A 24,264-nucleotide genomic window follows, 5' to 3' on the forward strand; every position below is an offset into this window, starting at 1 on the left:
ACACTGACACCGGGCTGACCAGTCCTAGCACAATCCTCTTAATGCTGAGCGCCAAGCGAGGAATCTACTAGTACCCTTTTACGTCTTTGGTATGACACGGCCAGGGATTGAACCCACCACCTCCCGCACTCGAAGCGGGCGCTCTACTCTTAGGCTACCGAGGCGGTTAGGAGCTCTGTACATTACGTAAGGTAATGAAACCGTAATGGAATACCCTATGATCACCTTCTCTTATTATATAAATCGGCATACTTTTGTTCATTTTTCTACAATAAATGATAGCCACATGCGGTATCATTTAGGATGGCCAACCAACACGACGTTTCGGTATCGCACAGACTTAAAAATATCTCGATTCAGGTAACATTTTAGCTTATATCTTTTTACGTTATAAGATTTCAGTAAAATAAAAAGTTCCAATGTAAGGAAAACGTGTATTTTCCAGGGCCCAAAGCGTCTGTCATACATTCTCAATACTTTCTTCGAATCCCAGTGTGCACGTTACCTACACATTTAGTGTACGGAACGATATGAAAAAAGAGAGGTGCAATTAAAAAATAGAGTAGTGCATGTCACCTCTGTGCCACCGTACCCGACACAGGTAAATCTACAACTTAAATACTGTATTTATAAGTAGAATTTTTAGTAGTAGACCGTATCCGCTCATGCTCGATTGTAAAACTTTTTACTAAGCGGATAAAATTTCAATTCCTAGAGATCTATGAAAAGTAGACTACATATTTTAACAAATGATGTTATTCGCGCTACAAAATAGAAAAGGGTGTTCTACAATTTTATCAGAAACCAGATGAAACCTTCGGCTGATTGTATCATATTTATTACTACTTAGTTTTACTGGCAATAGCGATAGCAATGTTATAGTACGGTCAGTACTCGCGATACAAATAAGCCACCAAAGGTATACAAAACTTTCTCGTATATTTAATTTAAAAGCATAATTGTTAACATTTCTTTTTACTATTATTTTCTATATCAGATCACTTGAAAATGATGCGGTTATAACAAAAATTTGTTGTATGTAGTGTTCAAATTGCACGAGACAGGTTATGAATAATAAGTTGACCTGTTTATTGTTGTTTTACAAAGCTGGTCAAGAAGCAAGAGCTTATTATAAGTTTGTCAATCATTTGTGCAGCAGTAAGGGCGCCAGCGCGACATAGAGCTATTTTCCGTGTTTACTTTATATACACCTACATTTTCCATACTGAAGAAGGGTTTCTGGTCCTTTGGTGTCATGGAGTTCATTCAACATTTATAGGTAATAGATTTCCGCTTAAGTCAATACTACGGGCGTTGGGGGTGTTGTTCATTTCAGTACCTGTCCTGAACAGACGCAATCAAACAGAGCCACTTGGTCTCGTTCTAAGATTCCAAATGAACTATTTGTAGATTTTAACAATAAATAATATATTCTGGTACTACCATTACCTCCTGTGATATGATTTAGTCGGGGCATAGAAATAAGATTTAAGTCTTCTTATAGAATTTATTACTTTGCAACATACTTTCTGGATAAAAACGCAACATAAATTTATTATTTAAACCTTTAAGTTTAAACCGTTTCATAATTTGCATTGTGAAATGATTTTTAAAAATGTAAACATATATTATCAAAATTGGTTTTATGTCGTTTTTAGCTGCAATTTTCGATATAATTCCAATGTATGCTGTGTTCAATTTATTTGAACTAATTATACGGTCTTTTCTCACACTGTTCCGAGAAACGACCGACGATGAATATACCAAAGGCACTAATCGTGTAATTATGCACCTTTGGCAGTTAAACAAAGTGAATAATATTTCATTAGACAATGTAAAACAAATATATACCATTATAAAACAACAGCGATTTGAATAGCATTACATATATTTTAGTAGTTGAGCAGTATGTAAGCAGTTGGCCAGCCTTACGCATTCCTACAAGCTGCAATGGTATGTTCCCCGAAATATATCATTTATGACGAAACTTGGTGTTGATAATTGTATATTTTAACCCGGAAAATAGTACACGCAACGTTTTATCAAACAAAGAATGTGCTATAAATGCCAAATGTCAGGCAATGCGTGATAATATAGAGTCAAACTCATGGTGCATTTAGCATTTTTAAAAGTGGAAAATAAAGAATGGGTTGTTTTTTATGTTAAAGTCTGAACTGTCACAGTGAAGCTAACTAACACCGGACATAAAGCATGCAAATGACATAATACATAAATGATTTCAGTAATAAATGTTCTTATAAATAAATGTTTACTTTAACTTTACTTTTATTTCACTGTAAATATAACGATTGCATTCATAAACAAGTTTGATGTTGGTTTTGAAATCTGCTCCTTGTCTTCTCTAACAAGCGATTCCATTCCCTCTTAAATAAAGTGCCACTCACAAAATAGAAGAAGAAGTTGTAGGAAAAATTGCACCAGAGTAATATGTTTACAACGGCTGCAAGTTGCCATTTTGCAAAACTTTCTTCGTTAAGATCTTCTATATGGCCTCTAATCAGAAAGTAAATACACCAAGGCGTTGTTGTTATGACGTAAAATACGCTTAGAATAAACAACTGCTTCGCAGACGACTTTCTTCGAATGACCGCTGCCGGTGTAATGAAGTATTTCGACCCCCATAGAATAACGACCCCCCGGTCATTATTCTATACAAAATGTGACTCCTTTCCGGTAAAATATTGACTCCCTTTATAAAAAACTGACTCCCTTTGAAAACTCTATAGAATAACGACCCACGGTCATTATTCTATAGAAAAACTGACCCCTCCAAGTAAAATACTGACTCCCTAAAGATGACTCCCTTCGAATCTCATAGAATAACGACCCCGCTTATTATTCTATAGAAAAAAGTGACTCCTTCCATGTAAAATACTCACTGCCGAAATTACTACATTCGAACACTCATACAATATCGATTCCCGGACATTATTCTATTTAAAAAAAGTTACTCTTTCCGTGTAAAACACCGGCTCCTAAAAAGACTTTCGACGATAATATCTATTAAAGTGATCCCCACCAAACCTAACGGACAATTTTACTAGATCTACAACTCTAATACCCTCCATTGCCAATAGTTAACATTTTGATTGTACTACTACTACTGGTGCCGCTACTTCTATTGCTATTACTACATGTACTTCTTCTTCTTCTTCTACTACTACTACTACTACTTCTACTACTACTACAACAACTGCTACTACTGATACTACTATACCTGCTTCCACTAATACGCCTTGTACATCTACCTCTTCTCCTGCTGCTGTTGTTGCTGTCACTTATTCCTCTGCTGCTGCTGCTGCTGCTGCTGCTGCTGCTACTGCAACTGCCACTACCAATGCCACTACTACTACTACTACTACTACTACTACTGTGTTTTGTGAACGTATTGTAAATTGTTATTTTCCTGAAAAAAATGTATACACCAAGATACAGCGTCTAGAAATAGAATCCCTTTTCCCGTTGTGGAATGCTCTGATTTCTGTGTCAAGTGATGGTATCTGGGGCTAATGGTCAAACGGAAGGACAGACGGACGGGCGGACGGACAAGAGAAAATCTATATGCCACCTCCCCCGAGTGGGGGCATAAAATGAGCAATTAGGCCTTAGATACATGAGTTATCACTAAATTTGACCAAATGACCGGGGGTCGTTTTTTTATGGGAGTCAATATTCTTCGTGAGGTTCAGTTTATTTCACGTGGGGGAGTCATAGTACTATGAACTGGAGGTCATAATACTATGACCGGGGGGTCACTTTTTCTTTAAAATACTTCGTTACACCGGATTTGACGAAGGGCGTAACCGAGATTTTAAAACCGTCCGGCGGATAAGAATGACCATTGCAATGTTTATGTTCCCAGTAATAATAATGCTTGCCGGTATTATGTTAAAAATTACAAGCACCACCACATTCCAGGTATGCGTGAAGAAGGTTTCGTAGCCTGTAGAAATGAAATAACAGCGGAAAGGCGGAGTTTGTCCTCAGCTGTATAGTTGTCGGTAATATTAACCCCCAAATGTTTATTTTTGGGAAGGTCGTAAAATTGGTTTTCGTATATTATGTGGCTGTTTGTTGGAGCTCTCGTGAGCAATATCCTTTCTATTTTCAGAAGAACAAGGATCCAGGTGGAGTTTGAACCAGAAGTCAATGAAATCCAGTGTCTCATCCGACATGCTGCCGGAAAATGGTCTTCAATGCGATATCCGTTGGTACTGTGAACTGTGTCGACTGCAACTGACGCCCACAAGACAGTAAGTTCCATGACTGCAAGGATCAGAATGTACACAGACGTAGAATATTTGCGTATCTGTTTTCCTGATAAAACTACTATGTTTAAAACATGTTCACATGTTCCAATAAATAGTAATGTAACTGGACAGATACGCCATAGCCAGCATGCTATTCTACACTGAACGAAATACTTTGGTCCGCAATCACCAACATAATAATTATTTGGCCTCGGCATCACATGGATACCGCAGTTAATAATTATAGAATATTTTCAATTGACACAATGTTTGAACATATGGCACAGCATTTGCTAATCTATAAGATGAATGTGCATTGCCCTTGGTATGGAACGCCAAAGCTACCGTTTAAATTAGGCTTGATTTATGAGTTTATAAAATCTATATCCCGTTAGTTGGTATTGAACATCATATAATCAATTAATACTGTGGATATTTGTAACGAACTATGGTTTGGTGTTTCCAGCGTATATATGCTATGACATTTAATGGCGTCGTATAATAACACACTCGAAAAAAAGGCTGTTTAGAGCAGATTGCTTTAAACGTGAAATAGTCATTAAATCTCATTGATATATTGGTGCATGAGTTAGGGCAGACTGAGTGCAAACAGGCTCTAGTATGTTAGCAGTGAAAACACAACGTACAGATTGAGTGAAAATGGGCATTTTATTGAAATGCCAACTATGTACAATATTTATATGAACTTACATCATTGAAAACTTTGAACGGAAAACATATCAGGGTGGTCTGAATCCGCCCTTATGACTAAATTAAAATACATGATACAAGTAGCATTAAAGATGATATTAATTAAGATGATATTAATTATCAGTACGTTCGAATCATGGTATCTTAATATGTACAACTTTTACACATGTGCAAAAAAGATGGATAATATAGTAAGGAAAAACTGGAAGGTCTAAAACCAATCCATCTAAACAATAACTAAAATACTTGATGCAAGGCTTAATCCATAACAATTACATAAAATGTATGAGGTTGAGGCTTGGGAAGAGGTGGTTAATCATCAAAACTATTGTGTATAAGCGTTAAGAGATCAACGAGAATAATGGCGATGCCTAGAATTGATTTGATTATGTAGATCACGTGAGGGCTAGCTAGCTATTGATTGGCTAATGATCGAAACATAAATAAATAGTTAAAGCAGCATGTCACAATGGCATAAATGCTTTTATATAACCATAAAATATATTTATGTATTGGTGCATGACTTAGGGCAGATTGAGGGCAAACGGGCACTAGTATGTTAGCAGTGAAAACATAACGTAAAGATAGAGTGAAAATGGGCTTTTTATGCCAGATATGTAGAATATTTACATATGAACCTATACTATTGAAAACTTTGAACGGAAACATATCACGGTGGTCTCAAACTGCCACAAGGGACACCGCCGCCACCCTGATGACCGTTTGCCAGTAGATGGAGAAAGTGGTGACCAAACCATCGGAAAGCATGCACTAGTCTTGAATTCCGACGGTACATGGACGGCGTCTAGGATAGGAAATTGACCCAAGTGAGTAATGATCTTTAGCTCAGACTACCCGTTAAGTATAATATATGTACAATGGGAGGAACTGAGAACTTAAAATTGTTAAATTGATAAAGAGTTTCTAGATATTAAAGAATAGCAAAATCAATAGACAAATACAGTGTTCATGTCACAAGGTTAAACTAACATTGCATTGTTAACATAATCAAGAATACATCAATGATTCGTGTACTAATAAAAATACAATGTCAGTTATATATACATGCAACAATTGGCCCCTGAAAGGCCTTTATTTTCCGTGATATTTACCTTATAAAGTTGGCTTGCTGCCTTAGACAGTCGAGCCTATGGACAAGGAGGTAAGGACAAACACATAACGAAAGGGGAATTCTATATCAAATAACAGAAATTGACAAGGTAAAATTACATTGATACAATTACAACAAGAATGATATCCTGCCGCTTCAGATCAGTCAGGAACTTACAGAAATAACAAAGGGGGTAGCCTAGCTGCCTCAAACAGTCAAGGTATATGTAGCATAACAGTAGCAAAAGGGGGAGGGGGCTGCTCATGAGTATAAGGTTAAACAATCCTACCGCCTTCAACTAATAGCTTTTTAACCTTGACCCTTAGAGCTAATTGAACATGTTAAAAATTTAGGCCGTATGTATTAGTCCACGGCCATTTGTAATCCCGCTCGAAAGTAGTTGAGAAATATAGCCACATATACCAAATTATTCCTTGGTCTAAGACAAAAACAATATGTATGTATCTCTTCTGGGGACCGCGACTGGATCCGGAAATGACGTCATCAATATGGCGACTGATTACGAAAATATAACTGCTGATTAATTTCTGAACAAAATCAGTAAAAGTGCTTATAATATCGAATATCATGTCATTAAACCAGCCAATGGGACATTTCAAATATCTATATTTGCACTTTCTCAGGGAACAATATATTCAATTTATTTTAACTGTTTTATTTGTACCCCATCCACTTAATTTACAATGCATTTTTACACGCCGCTTCTACCTCTTGATATTAACTATTTTCGACTGTTGTTCTTATGGTGTTGAATTTGAAATAAGTTAATTTCCGAAAGTTACAAGAAATATAACATATAATAAAAGAATATATGTTACCAATATCTGCTTTTAATAAGTACCTAGAAGGAAAGAAATTTGAATGCAGTAAAAATCAATGTCAGCACAAGTAGTTGTCTATGCTCTTATTATAAGATTATGTGCAAACTACATGCATTGTTTACAAGTTCATTTTGATAAGATTTAAGCATGATCAAGACGATTAAGCCAGTAGAAGTTTAACAGATCGTTTTTAATTAATGCAAGTGTTAAATTCATGATAGTCTTCCTACTTATTCTGAATTACTGGTTAATTGTATTCATTAAGGCTTGACATCAATACTGAAAGTGTTCTACTTAATTCGGCTTCAGCTCGGCGATAACAAAAGTATCTACAAACAGTATTATCCATTACTCCTGCATTTAAAACGTTCTGAGTTTAATATGGGCTTTCCGCAATTACGTTTAGCTAATTGCAGCAGGAAGGGCATCAGGGGCATGGGGTAGTCATTTCATTGCCTTTTTTCATCATTCCTTCTCTGCAACTGAAAGTATTTCTCAAAAGATCCGATATGTGATATACTCTGCAACGCCTCTTTAAACCGTAACACTGCATGTATAGTTTAGAACATGATAAATACATGAACAAAGTAAAGCATATAGACAGAAAGCTCAAAACGTAAAATAAAGGAAAGACCGAAGTGCGGCAACGCCTTGGAAAGGTCAGTTCTAAAACAACGCTGGTGTGCTTAAAATAGTATTTTGAAAACAATGCTCACACTGTATATCCCAACCATATTTCAATGTGATAGAACAGTATACATATAAGTAAGCCGTCGACTGCTGAATGTCTTATTCACGAAAGGGAAACTAAAGGCACGTTATGTGAAAAACAAAAATGATTGGGTAAATATTTAAATGAAAAACCTCTGGTCCTTTAGTTTTATGGAGTTCATTTAATATTATCACAACAAAATTCCGCTTAAACTGGTGCTTAAGGGCGTAAGGGTATTTCACCTTTCTAAATCTCCCATGAACAAACTTAATCAACCGAGTCTTCTATTATTTTGATTAGATGAGTTCTATTCTTTGAAGGGATCTTCTTGAAGCTTTTAACAAACCATTTGCCTATGTTCTCCATGCCGTTGTAGAAAGCAGAACAACAGTAGAATATTATTAAGGATCCTACGAATCCGGAAAGCAAAATCATATCAAAGCAGCTCAGTATTAATGGGCTTTTAGAACTATCATGGCGTCGTCCTCCTCTTTCATTAGACACGATCAAATAGGAAAATCTAGCATCCAGCTGACAATGGACTAAACACCAAATATGCAATATATCTCGAAATAAGCGGGTCAAAACCGCATATGATAAAACATTTCATCATTTTACCAAATACATTAAAGACAATTTCCATTGAATTTGATAAATAACTATTGTTTTGATACACTGAATTGTATTGCTTGGGTAAATTAGTGTACTTAAATCAATTTCAAGTATGGAGATACATGTATGTCAATCCCAAGCGATGCAGTATTATAGTCTAGATTTAATAACTGTACCTCCCTGAGATAAAAATGTCAACTATTCGAGCAACAACTGATTGTCCGTATTTGAAAACATCATCAAGAATGCGTGAATTATTGTTGATATAGTAACCAAAGATGAATGTGTATAACGTTTTCCAAACCATACGAAAAATATCTGCGACAAGCTAGGCAGAAATAGTTCTCACGGATAATTTATTACATCTCGAAAAAATGCTTTCCCTAACCGGACATCAATGTTGTTCAATAAGGAGAGGGTTTGACAAACTGCTTACATGGTCACATAAACAAATAGCAATATGAAAAAGGGAAAAGGCTTTATTGAAATTTAAATGCATAAAAATGCGTTTAATTTAATAAGCAATTCCTTTGTCATTCATTAGATTATTAGGTAAATAGGTATAAAGAGTAAAGAAAATCATATGAAACAATTAACAGCACACCTTGTAATTGTTGGATTTCAATTTTTCTAGGAATGTTTTTTTCTTCAGAGTTTGCATATACTTTGTCGCAATATCGTTTCACGCGGAGTAAAATATCAGTTAGGCATGAAGTTGTACCGTAACGATAAAATAAATTAGAATTGGTAGTTGTAAAAGGGTTAAATTATCTATGAAACGAGCTTAATGTGACTGTATATGTAATTAAGGAATCCATCATAATCTTACTGATCATTTATGCGAACTTCGAAAATACAAACTTCAGGGATGTGATTAGAGGCCAAATCCTATTCATTAGAAGGACTCAAGGTGTAGGTTTAACTACTATAAATATCTATATGTAAAACGTAAATATACTGTAGGCGTTAAACGACGATGACATCATAGACCACCTAGTATACTGAACTAACACGTACATAGAGAAATCTTCTGATGATTCCTTTCGTAGATTTCTTTAACTCAGGTTTACGGGGAAGTATGTATTAATTGGATTTATCAATTTTAATAGGAGAATCTGCACTATAAAATAGTTAACGTTTTAAAGCTGTTATATCATTAGAAACAACATTCTTAAGATTGCATTATGTAAAAGATTTTTTCTATTGATTTTGCGTTCTGACCACATTGTCGGGGCGTTAAGGCGATCTGACACACTCATACAGATAACAAGGGTATATAGATATATATAATTATGTTATTTGACTATGGAAGTGATAGAGTATTAGACCATTTGTATTTTTAATCGAGCATACTGTGCCATTTAACAGAAATTTGCTCACTTAATACCGTTATTTAGTCATTTTCGGCATTTTCTGATATTTATAGATATTTTTCATTTTAAGCATAGCTAATTCCATATTATTTTTCATAAAAATGTTGTATCTGCTAGAATAAGCATAACCTTCACTAAATATATCAGTTTTACAATCATAACATAGTTTTCAAAGACGTTGTCACCTGTAATTATTCAGCAGTCATACATTTTCTGCCTTTCTTATTTTCTCTTTAGCCGCCATATTTATGACGTTATAACTTTTTCTAGTCGCGTGTCTGGAAAGAGATACATGAGAAATTACTTTAACTCACTTCAGTCTACAATGTGGTATAGGTCCCTATATTTCTCAATATTTTTCTCACGGCGGCCCATATTCCCACAAATCGACGTGTACTATACTTTTTGAATGCAGACGACTTTCAACGCCCAAATAATTGTATCTGCTCAGCGGTGAATTGACATGAATAAGCGAAAGTAGCGCCTCCGATTCGGAAAGAGTGTGCCGTATAAAGCCTAGTATTAAATTTGTCTAAAAATGATGTTCTTACGCGCAGACCCGACGGAAAGCGGAATAGAGGTCCCTGGCATTCGCCGCGTAGGTGGAGGTATTCTCGTAATGCACGCACTGGACAGATGCGTTTGCTTGTTTGACTGCCCAGAGTAATGTTTGCCGAACGACCTTGGGAGTGTTCGAAGCTAGTCATTAGTATGGTTGCGGACTTGTGGGACCGAACCAAGACATTTTCGCGTTTTATCACTTTGCTTATCCTGTTTGTGATCATACCAACTCATCAGCTCTAACCCAGCAAACACACCACGTTGTTACAACGTTGTAATGACGTCTTTTCCTGACGTTGTAACAACGTTGTTTTTTGGTTGATAATGAAAGGTGCGTTGACGTCTTGTCACAACGTTGGAAAGACGTCTTTTTTGCAATGTTGGAAAGACGTCTTGTCCACAACGTTGGAAAGACGTTGTTTTTTGGTTGATAATGAAAGGTGTGTTGACGTCTTTTTCACAACGTTGGAAAGACGTCTTTTTCACAACGTTGGACAAACGTTGTTTTTTGGTTGATAATGAGAGGTGCGTTGACGTCTTTTTTGCCACCTTGGAAAGACGTCTTTTTCACAACGTTTGAAAGACGTAGTTTTTTCTTTGATTGTGAAAGGTGTTTTGACGTCTTTTGCAGTGTTGGAACGACATATTTTTCACAACTTTGGAAAGATGTATTTTCTACATTTGAATGACATCTTTTCTCAATGTTGTTTCGTCTAAAAGCACAAAAAAAAAAACAACAGTCTATGGTTTTAATCAAGTGTACTGAATAATAGAATAGTCACAAGACGTATCTTAACATACTGGGTCTAGTAAGAAAACACACTAAATATGATTCAACTGAAATGTTTTATTAAAAAGTACCTATACCATTCAATCAAAAATAAATTTTGTTGATGCATGTTATCTGTAAAAAGAGCTGTTCAGGGACAGCAACAGTCAATCGACTATTCAATAGCTTTTTAACAAAATATTTCATCAATGAATACAACGGTAAACACTTGTGGAAATGGGCAACCATTTTGCTTGAATGTAATAAAGTGTCATAGCATATAAAAACAAGAGCTGTCATAGAAGCAGCATGTTTAACTATTTTAAAACTTGATACTAAGTGAAGAAACATTATCTTGAATTCTAGCATAAAACTGCTGTTATTGTCACTTTTCGGGGGTGTCTTAACAGGAGAGAAAACGTGTATTAACAGAGATTCTCGCGCTCACGTGCTGTTGTAACACCTTTTTATTTATGCGCGTTCCGTGGCAAAACGTAAACGTATTACGGCCCCAAAACGAATAATTCAAAAGGAAATGACGTGAACGTGATAAAACAAACTTTACCGCGCATTTCATGGGAATTTAATGACGTTGAGGGACAATATATTCATTTACTTGGTTTTGCGTTTTATGCCAGAATAGCGTTAGCGCATGTTATTTTCGTGTTATAACATCTACAGAATCCCTCAGGAATCATTGGTACCTGGCTTGGGTACCAACCAATCCCTCGGGTTTCTGGAGATGTTGTAGCACGAAAAACATGCGTTATCCCTACACAATTACCTTATGCTTGAACAAAATGCATTGAATAATAGCCAAAAATGAGTGAAACTGCCTAAAATTCCTTTAAATAATTCATTTATCCCCAAAGGTTTTGCCAAAATGTAAACTGTACCAAAAACTTAACCAAGGTGTGACGCAAAGCTGATGCCGTATCGAGTAGGATAGCTATTCTTATAGTTCAAATAGTAAAGTTATTAAGGTCCAATTGCGGCATCTTTTATGCAGTTTCCGAAAATGATTTTAATAAAAAATCTTGCAAAAAAGTTCTATGTAGAACAATCTGAACAAAATACATTTTTTTCATATATAACTTTCAGGCAGGTCATTTAATATTGATTTATGTGACAAATTATTTTAATTATTCTCAAAATCACTACAAATGGATAAAGTCTGCCCATCACTTAGCTTGAGACAACATTAACCTTAACCAACAAATTCTTGATTTTGCCTTGTGAATGAGTAATCTAATCCATTCACAAAAATATTAAGAATAAATAAAGTAAAGTTTAAGTGTAATGGACTGGCAAAACAATGAACAAACAACTGCAAATTTTTGAAAAACAATTCATTGTGCAAACTTTTTTCTTGAGATACTATTTGAAATTTCTTCATCTTGTAGAATTTTAAATTATCTGAAAAAAATTCCAATAACACTGTGCATCCAGAAAATGAATTGGATACAAGTTCTTCAGTTTTGTATACAACAAAAAATCAAACTTAACTTGCACTGTTTTCACACATTTCATGTAGATCACTTTTCAGCTGCATTTAAAATTTACTGAAAGATTCATTTTGTAAGTAGAACTGTTTTGCATTTAACACATTTTAAATTCAAATGTTTGTGTTTTAGAGCAGATAATACAGTATGTAAGTCATGATTTCTGCTGTTTCACTATTTCAGATTTCCTTTTGAACTGGATTTCTATCTGATAGTGCATATATCAGTCACAGGCACTTCTCCCACTCCTAGCTCCCCTTCCTGGTCCTATGTCTACGCAGGCTGAAAATATACATTTTAACACACATGTAAACTTAAACGTTTTGTTAAAAACTAGAAGATGATCACACATATTAGAATTATATATAAAGTTAAAGGTATGGTAAGGTGACGGTGTATCATTTTTAATGCATGACATACTAATTTCTTTACTTTATCACAAAGTTTATATGGTAATACAGTGGGTTGGATAGCGCCGATGTCGTGAATTCATTTCGGACATACTGAGTTTTCAAAGTTTCTGAAGCCCTGAATACATTGGACGGGTTCATTCAAATGCTAGAATTTCTATTCTTACTAACACCATTCTCACGTAAGTATGATCAAATATCATTTCTTAAATATTTACCCTTCAAGATCGAAAACAATGTTGTCCTTTCTTCTCCCAGTTTGCTTTTCCTCTAATGTTAACATGGTCATTAGTTTCATTGTCATCAACCTGTGAAACAGAATGAATTTGGTGATAAAAAGTTAATAAAAAAGGTACAATTTGAATCTATATCACTTAAAATTAAATCAATAAGACAAGTATGCCAAGGAGCAGAGTGTTGAACCCGCCAGCTGTCAAGTGGACCTTGGACCTAGGGACCTGGTTCTTGCGCATGACACTCCGTCTCATAATGGTAAACATTCATGCCAAGTTACATCAAAATCCCACCATGCATGAAGAAGAACTGCTCTGGACAAACTTCAGTATGACCGTAGGCCTCTTAACTGTGACCTTGACCTTTGAGACAGGAACATGGGGTTTATGCATGGCACACCTTCTCACTTAAGTAAACATTCATGCCAAATAAAAGCAAGATTGGTTCATGCATGTATAAGTTATGGTCCGGATAAAATCAGACAGACACAAGCACATAATCGAAAGTGGCGACTAGATCGAGCTCACCGTAAGTGGGTTCAACAAAAACTTGACACAAGACAAATACAACTCTTGCATAATCATTATTTTTCATTCTCTTAAAGTATTCTTCTGAATTTAAAACATGCACAAAAATGCTTGTGAAACACGATTCAGATGAGTTTCAGTTAAGTTCACGCATATTTTATTCAAGAGGAAGTAAAAAACAGGTAATAAATTTATGGAAACTTTATTCCAATATTACTTACTTATCAAACACCATGATATCCTTGTACAGCTAGAAATTGTGCCACTGGCCCATGAGTAAGTGTTGTATATAAGCAGAAGATAAAGATTCTATTCACAGTCCCTCATAGATGTTCTTCCAACAGCAGACAACATGGAAACCTGTCAACAGCAAAAAATTTCAAATTAGAGCTACATTGTAATTATCTACATTTTAAGCACACACAACAGTAGTACACCCATGCATAAAATAAATTTTGAGAATTTACTATCTTGCGTTTTAGATGTAAACAACCTTGAATCAGTTTCACAACTAGTTTACGGTTAACCTTTAGCCTACTAGCAACAAGTGATTCTGCCTTTGCGACCAGTGCAGACCAAGATCAGCCTGCACATCTGTGCAGGCAGATCATGGTCTGCACTGTTCGCTATTCAGTCAGTAAATTTTCAGTGAACACCCCTTCGAAAATAGATGGTACTGTCCAAACTGAACAATGGATCAGTTCATTTTAGAAACTTAGCAGGGTAAAGGTTAATGAAAACTTATGCTTGACTAAACTCAGACATACCAAAGTCTTTGTAAACAGATCCTAGGTTTTCTGCACAAGGCATATATGTTACTAGTCAAAATAATTCGCCGTTCAGATTGTTTTATATTTGTGACGGGCAATCTAAACGTCAAAACTTTGAAGGACCAAAATAATGGAATATAAATCACAGTACACAGTCATGTAAAGTTATTGGTTTTGCGTTTTGGCATAAATCATTGAGAAATTGAATCCCCGTTCAATACATGTAAGTTTATTTGAATTTATGACTAATGTTTGAAAATAATCGGCATTTAAACCTATAGCGTGTAAAGCGTTGGCAGCGATGAAAATTTCATCGGAAATTGCTTCAACTATTTTGGTCTTTCGAGTGTTTGACGCAAGTGGGGATACTGCCCATATGAAAAGAATTATCCCAACATTTCCTAGGATCGCATCAAATTAGTTGGACTATTATGTTACTTCTGAAGAGAATCATCAGGCGTCAAACGAATGTGAAGCAGTATAATAAATTATATGGAGATGTCCAAATACAACAGGATGTTTCGGGACAGTGTGATAACTTGACTGTCGCTGTCTCAACATGTCTAAACTTATTTGGCACGATTTCTTTCAGGAAATGTCTAAAACATGTGACGTCACGCAATGGCTTTGACTACAAACAAAATGTTAAAACTGTTGATTTTATGTTAGGCAATATGGTGACAGCGACAAGTAAGCATAGTTCCGGCTATATTTCTGTTGCCTTTAGATAATGGAACAACCTGTTTACACTGGCACTTCTGTTAAATTTTCTTGTATGGTGGATGGCGTGTGAATGCATTGCACGTTATTATGCAGAAGGGGGGATGGGCAGGGACGTTTTTCATATACAGACTTTTGGTGGCTTGACAGAATTTTGATCAGAATTGATAAAAAAAAATATTGATAGAATCTGTGTTTTATGAATATTGATGCAGTTAGAAAAACATTACTGTTTACAAAAAAAAACATGGACGTCTAGCCGCTCACTGTCTTATCAGTTCTAAAAATAGAAACTACAACGGATTTGTTTACAAACACCATCTATGATCTAGTCTAGTCCTATAACATGACCCGCATAAAATTAGTTTGACTACCACACCCCTAGCCGCTTCCAACAAGTAATGCTGTTTGGTGACAGATATCAACATAAAAATGGCATGTAACTGTTAGACACTAAGCATACGTGAATTTATAAACTAAAAACCCTTTGTCAAAACCTTTATAATTTATGGAAAGTTCTATTTTTTGCACTGTAAACAGTAAAAGACCCGTAAAAGACTGCAAAATGTTGACAGTCTGATCTTCATCGCATGCAAGATATTTTAAGTAAGTCCATTTCTAGCCTAAAATGCATAACTATTAATTTATCCTCATGCAGCACAACAATGTCAACATACAAATTACCGGTAAAAGGGCCTACCGCGAACATATATGACAATATAAGTTATAGCTATAACTTCAACAGTTTTAAAAACGTCATGACAAAAAATAACTGCTGTAAAAACTAACAACATACTTACAGGTGGAGAAGCCATGATTTGACATATAATCTGTACAGGGCGCTTTTTAAATACTTCCACGAGTTTTCAAAACTCCGATCAACAACATGAACGAGCGCAAAAAGGCACGTGAGCTAGACCTGTTTTGATTGGTCAATTTCGAACACATGTCGGAAATCATGGGACGGAACTCTTTCGAGTTAATGTTAGATGGTTAATGTTACTAACCTCACGACATGACGAATAGCGCTAAACGACAAAAATGCAATAAAGTATTCACGCAATGAAATTATTTTTGCAGCTTGAAATATTTTAAAGTTTCAGTAGATCTAATGACGTTGTTCCAACGTTTTTACAACGTCGGAATAGCGATGTCGGATTTTGGTTGCTGTAAAGCCGTTGGAACAACGTCGGAATTAGCGACGTCGGATTTTGGTCGCTGTAAAGCCGTTGGTACAACGTCGGGATAGCGACGTCGGACTTTGGTCGGTGTAAAGTCGTTGGAACAACGTCGGATTCTGGTCACCGACGTCGCGACCCCAAAACAACTATAAAAAGACGTCTTTGCGACGTCGTGTGTTTGCTGGGAAATAAACCAAAAAAAAAACAGCCAGAAGAAACATGGTTTTTATTAGCGAACATGTAAAATAATCTTTAAAATCTTCCTCGCATACCTTGATTAGCTGTCTTAATTGGACAATAGTGAATGGTTGACGAAGATCTGCGCAACTAGAACGCCTGAGACTGTGTAATAATGTTTTGATAACGAAAGATTCAGACGGACTCTGTCAGTACCTGATGCGGTGTATGTACACTATAGCGGATACGTAAGAGGTGATTGTCGAGGGTTGTAAATCTTTTAAATGGCGGACCGCAATAAACTGCGCTAGCTGTTCCACCGTAACAGGTAGTAGATGGGAACCCGGATAATATGTGGCATGAAAATTGCAATAGTGTCTACGTGCCTAAGTGCATTGGTGTAACTGCTAAAAGTCGAAGGCGAAAGTGACTTGAACAAGATGTCCTTAACAGCCTTGTTTAACATATAGTGGTGAGGCTGGTCTCTGGAATGACTGTATGTTCTGGGTCCATGCCTAGTGACTGCGCCTGAAACTTTGCCACCTGTGAACGCGAAAGTAGATCTGGTAAGATATTGTATCTCCCTAATAATCCATTATGTAATTTAATCTGTCGTTGAGACACGTGATGATACATTAAATTCTGTATCATTAGAATAGAAAAAGTGGAAAACCACAGGTCGTCCAACACGACATAAATGAAAATGTTGCAGGCTCGGTTTGATTGAAGTCTTATTATTATGGGGAGGAGTTCATTGGTGTATTTTAATCCAGTTTAAAATAATTAATTAACAACGTTCGCGTTTCTGTTTTAGTCATTTTTTAGTTACTCATAAGTCCTAACCTGTGATTGGTTGTCTTACAAAAAGAATTATTTGCTAGAATTGTTTCTATAACGACGCTCATACGTTTTTGGTGCCACTAGTTAAATTTGGTAGATGTGTGTCACCAGTCTACATGACGAAAATTCATCCCACCCGTTTCATGTTTTGCCCCTATGCTTATGATTATTAATTCACCTTGTATTTATATTGTTTAATTCGTTAATTGCCTTCATTTTTTCTCATTTACTAATGAACATATACATACTTAAATATGATTTGTTTGTGTAAAACTGTGAAGTATTTATAAGCAGAAAGTATTCAGGGACAGAAAGTATTGGGTGCATAGTTTTTGATTTGATTAAATATCATAGTGCTCTTGAGATAATTGAACATTATTGTGCTATATATTGAGAGATAATTCATAAACTTTGACATAATAACAGCTAGTGTTAACGTCTTTCTGAGTGGTTTAGCGGATAATTAAATTTAAGTTCACTTTGACCGGATTCACTCAGTGTTAGTATATTGAGATGAATTTGAGCCGCGTTTTCTCTGATAATCAATAATGTAATTGATACTGTTGTTATGAGACCTGGTGACATCATTAAAATCCTATATCATTAGGGGTTTTATTTATTGTTATGGGAAGGAGTTACTTATAATATTGATAACCAAATCCTGTAGTATAGAAAGTATACAACATTTCCTTAACTTACCTCGATACAATATTGACAAAATCGCAAGTATTGTTTTAGAAGATTTGCTCAGCGTCAATTATCCCAGGGCATGACTTTACCTAAACTGCTATGCTAGGTATCACATTTATATCATTACATAATTCTGTTATATTATTACAATTATAAACGCAAACCAAATTCCAAATCTTCACAGAGCTCAAACTTTGCTCTTTACTTAAATATTATGATATTTAACGTGTTGAACAATTGAACCATTGACATGCGTGCTCTGTACAGAATAATAAGCTATCGTCATTTGATGTCCGTGTTATCAGGTCGAGGCTGATATGGGCTAGAAGGGGGAGAAACTACAACATAATCTACTATTTCGTTTCTTGCAATATATTTTTTTTAAGAATTATGAACATTAAATTTTAGTTCAGAAAAAATGTAATTTCTAATCCTTCATCAAAGGTTTTAAAGGTTGGCCAGATCAAGTTGCAACAATATGACTTCATTCCTGAAAATAAAAGAAAACCTTAAATATCAAATTTACAGTTTTACTGAATCATTAATTTTTTATCTTTTGTACTTAATGCAAGCAATGATAGCATTTTGAAATACTGATAATATAAGAAATTAGGAAATATGTTTGAAAGCAAATGAAATTTGTTATTACAATCACACCTTTGGCAACAGGCAAATGGCATGATCTGCCAATAGTTGCGTGAGTTATCCAATCGAATAAAAATAATGCTGATTAAAAAGATAATTGTCAATGTGCTTCATAAATATATAGTTTTCGTCATTGTGATTTCAATTTACAGCAATCATGCACAAACCAAGGAATGACAGCAAACTTATTTTCTTGTATCAAATAGTAAATTGAATGATGAAAATCTCAACTACAAAGAAGCACATTGTTCTGTCCATAATTCTCAGACTATGAACATATAAACACCATAAATGAGTAAGTGTATTCAGTCCTGAAAATATAGTTAGCATGTAAAGCATAGACAGAAGAAAACAAGACTAGAATGATATAATATATAATTATATTGTTGCACAAAAGACAAAACCATTTTCAAAGATGAGCATCAATTTCATATAGCAATGCACTAACCTTATTAGTCATTATGTCGTCGTCGACTACAGCAAAGAGGCCCGTAACCACAGCGTCCCCGTGGGTATTCTCCATAGTAACATCTACGATATCTACATCTACACCGTCTACCGCCGCCACGCCACTGAGCTGAAAAAATAGAGGATCTTTAAAAAATTTGCAGAATCTATCTTTCTCAAGTTTTAACAGATATATCATTCAGATTTTGTGCACAAGTAAATTAAATAATAAGCATGAACTCTTTGCGAATATATTAATTTAGTATGTACTTATATTTATATCTACATCCTTGAAAGCGCTATTTTGTTATTGTTTCTGTTTAAAAATTACTGTAAATGTATTAATGCTATGCCGATAATCAAAAATGATCAAGTATATGTTCTACCTGTATGTATTTTATTGTTAAACTGTCTTACAAGCTTTTCGTTTTCCACTAAAAAATCATTTAGCTACTACAACACTTTTTGGGGTACACATGATATGATAGAATCGTCTTTGACGTCAAAAGGACGTCAATGTCGGCATTTTTAAAATAAGCTCTTTTATAATTATGTGGTGTGAAAAACATATATCGACGTTATCAACTGAAAATATACAAATTATTACATGATTATGAGATATACTCGTATATAAATAAAGGTTTGCTCAAATGTAATACTATGTTAGATATTGTATTTAATCAAGAGTAAAGATAAAATATCGTAGCTTATCACACATAATGATTTACATGTTGTTTTCGCTTGAATGCAATATACATGTACGTGAAAACATTTTAGTTGTTTTCGAAATATATAGAAAACACGAATTTAAATAATTGTATTTTACAAAGGTAATTTTCATACGTACACATTTAAACAAAATATTTTTAATATATATATTGCCCTAGAATATATTTCAAGTGTACTAGTATATTACTAACAATGGCGGGAACACGAAAAGTGCACTGTTTTGTTTCCAGTTACATCCACGTCAAGTCAGATATAACAAAATTATATAGTAGTTTACATATCTGACATATATTCTACAGAGTTTTAGCAAAATTGCCGCGAAGGTGATTTTAGTGCAATTTTGCATTGCCTTAACTTATTTGTAACTGGTAACTTTTATCATCCTATAGCTGAACATAACACTAGGTTTTGTATATGATGTTTCCCTATGCCCAGTAAAACATTCATAAATCTATCAGGGGATAGAAATTAGGTATTACATTTTTTTTTTGTTTTAGTGTTTTAGATATGTAATTTTCTGTATTTGATTTAAATGAAACGAAAATAAAATATTAAAGATACAAACAAAACATTACAATTAAGTTATTTTACTAATTATATATTTTTAATCATTTTTCCTATGAATGCCTATATGACCATGACTAAAAGGTATGCAAAACATGAGATACATACTTGTATTACAAAATTTATTAATCATTTTTTATTCAATGAACTTTGAAAAAAAAAGTTTTACAAGAAACAAAGCTGCTAAATTGATGAAGATCCTTTATGTCATACAAAATAACAAGTGGACTTACCTTCAGCAACCTCAGGAACGATAACCATGGTGATACAACTCACCAGGAGTAACACCAACATTAACTTGTTCATAATGGAAGATTTGTATAAATCTGCTGGAAGACTTTTAAAATACGGAGTTACCCCAGAAATAATGACGTTAAGAATTTGGTCTGTCTTATATAGTATTCTTCAAACAGAATTTACAATGTACTTAACTTCTTGTGGTTTGAATATTTACAGTTTCCTTTTTACTTACATCATAATTATTAACGATGGACATGGACATGAACATGGACAACTACATCAGTCGATATTGAAACTGTTTGTTCGATATCATGTTATGTTTCAAATATAACATACGACAAACACGTTTTTTAAGTTGTGAGCCAGCCTGATGATATTAGTATGACAGTAATTAGACAAATCATTCTGTACATAACTAGCCGTTACGTGTTTCATATGCTATTCAATTTTCATTTTTGTAGCAGTGAGCACTATGCCCAAATTTATAGTGCTGCCTCACTGGAATATCACGCCGTAGACACGTGACATGATACCCTACCCAGTCACATTACACTGACACCGGGCTGACCAGTCCTAGCACTATCCTCTTAATGCTGAGCGCCAAGCGAGGATTCTACTAGTACCATTTTTTACGTCTTTGGTATGACGCGGCCAGGGAAAGAACCCACCACCTCCCGCACTCGAGGCGGGCGTCTACCCTAAGGCTACCGAGGCGGTTAGGTTAAATAGGAGCTCTGTACATTACGTAAGGTAATGAAACCGTAATGGAATACCCTATGATCATCTTCTCTCATTATATAAATCTGCATTCTTTTGTTCATTTTTCTACAATAATGATAGCCACATGTGGTATTATTTAGGGTGGCCAACCAAAATGACTTTTTGGTATCGTACAGATGGGAAAAATATCTCGATTCAGGTACATTTTTGCTTGTATCTTTTTTATTACGTTATGAGATTTCAATAAGATAAAAAGCTTCAAAGTTAGGAAAACGTGTATTTTCCAGGGCCCAAAGCGTCTGTCACACATTCTCAATACTTTCTTCGAACACTTCGCCCACGTGTGCACGTTACCTACACATTTGGTTTTTGAAAAAAAAAATAGCGATGTGTTCGAGTAATTTGTTGACACCGTCTGACAGACGTTTTGTGTTGAGGAAAGTACTTGTTTTCTGCCTGCCTTCGTTCTATATTATTAAAATCACTCAGTAATAATTCAATTATAAGCAAATATGTTACAAAGCTTTGATATAAGTCCGGCATATTCAATACTATTTTTTACTTTTCAAAATCAATATCCTAACGAAAGCGAAAAGTTTTAGGTGTGAAGCTGGGAATAAAAGAAAAACAACGTGTGGTAGGAAGAGGGGGTAATTTAAGAAAGTCTTTAAAACATTGCAACGTAGTTTTGTTAAATGATATACGTATCTCAATACACACTTTGTAAGTCACACATATTCATTGAGGTGAAACTTGAAGTTGATCTATATATAGTCAGACTTGTCTGTAAAGGCACTACAAGTTTGTAAAATGAAAAAAATAAACATGCTGACCGGGGTTCTCAACACAGGTAAATCTACCAATTAAATGGTTAAATACTGTATTTATAAGCAGAATGTTTAGTAGTAGACTGTATCCACTAATACTTGACTGTAAAACATTTTACTAAGCGGATGAAATTTTAATTCTTAGAGATCTATGAAAAGCAGACTACATATTTTGTCAAATGATGTCATCCGTGCAACAAAATAAAAAAATGTGTTCTACACTTTAATCAGAAACCAGTTTAAACCTTCGCAGATTGTATCATAATTATTGCTACATAGTTCTACTGACAACAGCAATTGCTGTGTTACAGTACGGTCAGTACTCGCGATACAAGAAGGTCATCATGTAGACTAAACAAAGGCATACACACATTTATCATTTAATTTGACTTGTATTAAAAGTTAGTGTAATTGTTAACATTTCTTTTTACTAGTATTTCCCTATATCAAATCATTTGGGAATGTCGCGGTTATAACAAAAACTTGCATGTAGTTTTGGAATTGCACGATACGGGTTATAATTAATAAGCTTACCCGTTTATAGTTGTTTTACAAAGCTGGCTAAGAAGCAAGAGCTTAAGTGTGTTTGCTTTGTGCGAGTGTGTGTGTGTTCTGGTCGTATGCACGTCCGCATGCTGCGAGTTGCAATTTGGGGAGGCTGCGTTTTTGGAGCGTCGCTGTCCCTCTTGGATATATATCCCTTTTTTGTTTTAAATTACTTCATTTGTTTCAGTCAAGTAACCATGGCTGTCTTGCTTTACGAGTAACACGCCGATTTCTCCATCTTTATTACTTTTCAACTACACTGCGTCGACCATCCTTTTTTGAATATTTCTTGATAGTTTTGAAAGTACAAACGAAATTTCTATCTGTTCGTATATACTTGTAAAATACAAGGTTAGCGATGAAACGATATCTCCGAACACAATATCCTGACGTTGGTATTAACAGGACGACAGGACATAGCAGAATCCATACACAGATATTTAATTACACAACGACAGGGCTGAGCAGAATATCCAGGAGTTGCAGTTTAAATGACGACAGGGCAGATTAAAATCCACAACCTCTTAAAAACACGAGGCAATGCCGAACAATATACACACGTTAGTATTGTCAGAACGACAGGGCCGAGCAGAATTCATACGTCCCTATAAATACGTAGACATGGCCGACCAATATCCAGAAAATGCTATTAACAGGACGACAGGTTAGAGCTGAATCCACACACTGCTATCAACACAACTACAGGGGATATCGGTCTTGACACAATGACAGGGTAGAGTAGAATCCAGACGTTACTATTGTCTCAACGACAGAGCAGAGTAGATTCCATACGCTGATATAAACACAACGACAGGGTAGAGCAATATTCAGACGATAGTCTTAAACTGAAAAGATATGGGTAGATTTCCAAGAAGTACAGAGCACATCAAAAACGGCTAGTGTCATACATCGCAAAGAAGGCTCGCCACAAATAGAAAGTTTTTACTGTAGTTGAAAGATATAGCAGACGGGTTGCTTAAAACGTTATTTTAATATATAATTATATGCAAGATATAAATTTGGTAAGAGTTAGGTATAGATGATGAATATTCAATATGGAAAGCCATACCCCGCCTCCCCACCCCCACCCCCATCGCCGCTCCCGACCACGAACCACAGCAGTGTAAGCATGGACGCGCATAACACCAACATAACACACAGACGCGACGCATTATTATATTATGCTGTGATAAAAACAATGACAGAACCGAACAATGTCTTGACGCTGCGATAAACATATCGACAAGACCGAATATTATGCCGCAATAAACAACGACAGGTATGAGCAACATCCAGTCACTACTGTGAACACAACGATAGGACCGAGCAACATCCAGTCGCTACTATAAACACAACAACAGGATCGAGCAACATCCCGTCGCTGCTGTAAACACGCTGTAAACACAACAACAGGACCGAGAAACACTACGTCGCTGTAAATACAACGAAATTACCGAGCAAAATCCCGTCGCTGCTACAAACGCAACGACAGGGCCGTGCAAAATCCCTTCGCTTTGTAAACACAACGTTAGG

General features: G+C 35.3%; 2 long non-coding RNA genes across 2 annotated transcripts; both read right to left on the reverse strand.

The window, feature by feature from the left end:
- Positions 1 to 11,855: 11,855 nt before the first annotated feature.
- LOC123528112 (uncharacterized) lies at positions 11,856 to 16,309 on the reverse strand. The gene is made up of 4 exons (XR_008367029.1): positions 15,926 to 16,309; positions 13,857 to 13,995; positions 13,093 to 13,182; positions 11,856 to 12,746 (listed from the first exon to the last, which is right to left on the reverse strand). It is a non-coding gene; the product is annotated as an uncharacterized LOC123528112 (long non-coding RNA).
- Positions 16,310 to 18,369: 2,060 nt separating this feature from the next.
- Positions 18,370 to 20,863, reverse strand: LOC123527499 (uncharacterized). The gene is made up of 3 exons (XR_006681761.2): positions 20,632 to 20,863; positions 19,107 to 19,235; positions 18,370 to 18,503 (listed from the first exon to the last, which is right to left on the reverse strand). It is a non-coding gene; the product is annotated as an uncharacterized LOC123527499 (long non-coding RNA).
- Positions 20,864 to 24,264: the final 3,401 nt, after the last annotated feature.

Source organism: Mercenaria mercenaria, chromosome 14 (genome assembly GCF_021730395.1).
Source record: "Mercenaria mercenaria strain notata chromosome 14, MADL_Memer_1, whole genome shotgun sequence".
Lineage (NCBI taxonomy): Eukaryota > Metazoa > Mollusca > Bivalvia > Venerida > Veneridae > Mercenaria > Mercenaria mercenaria.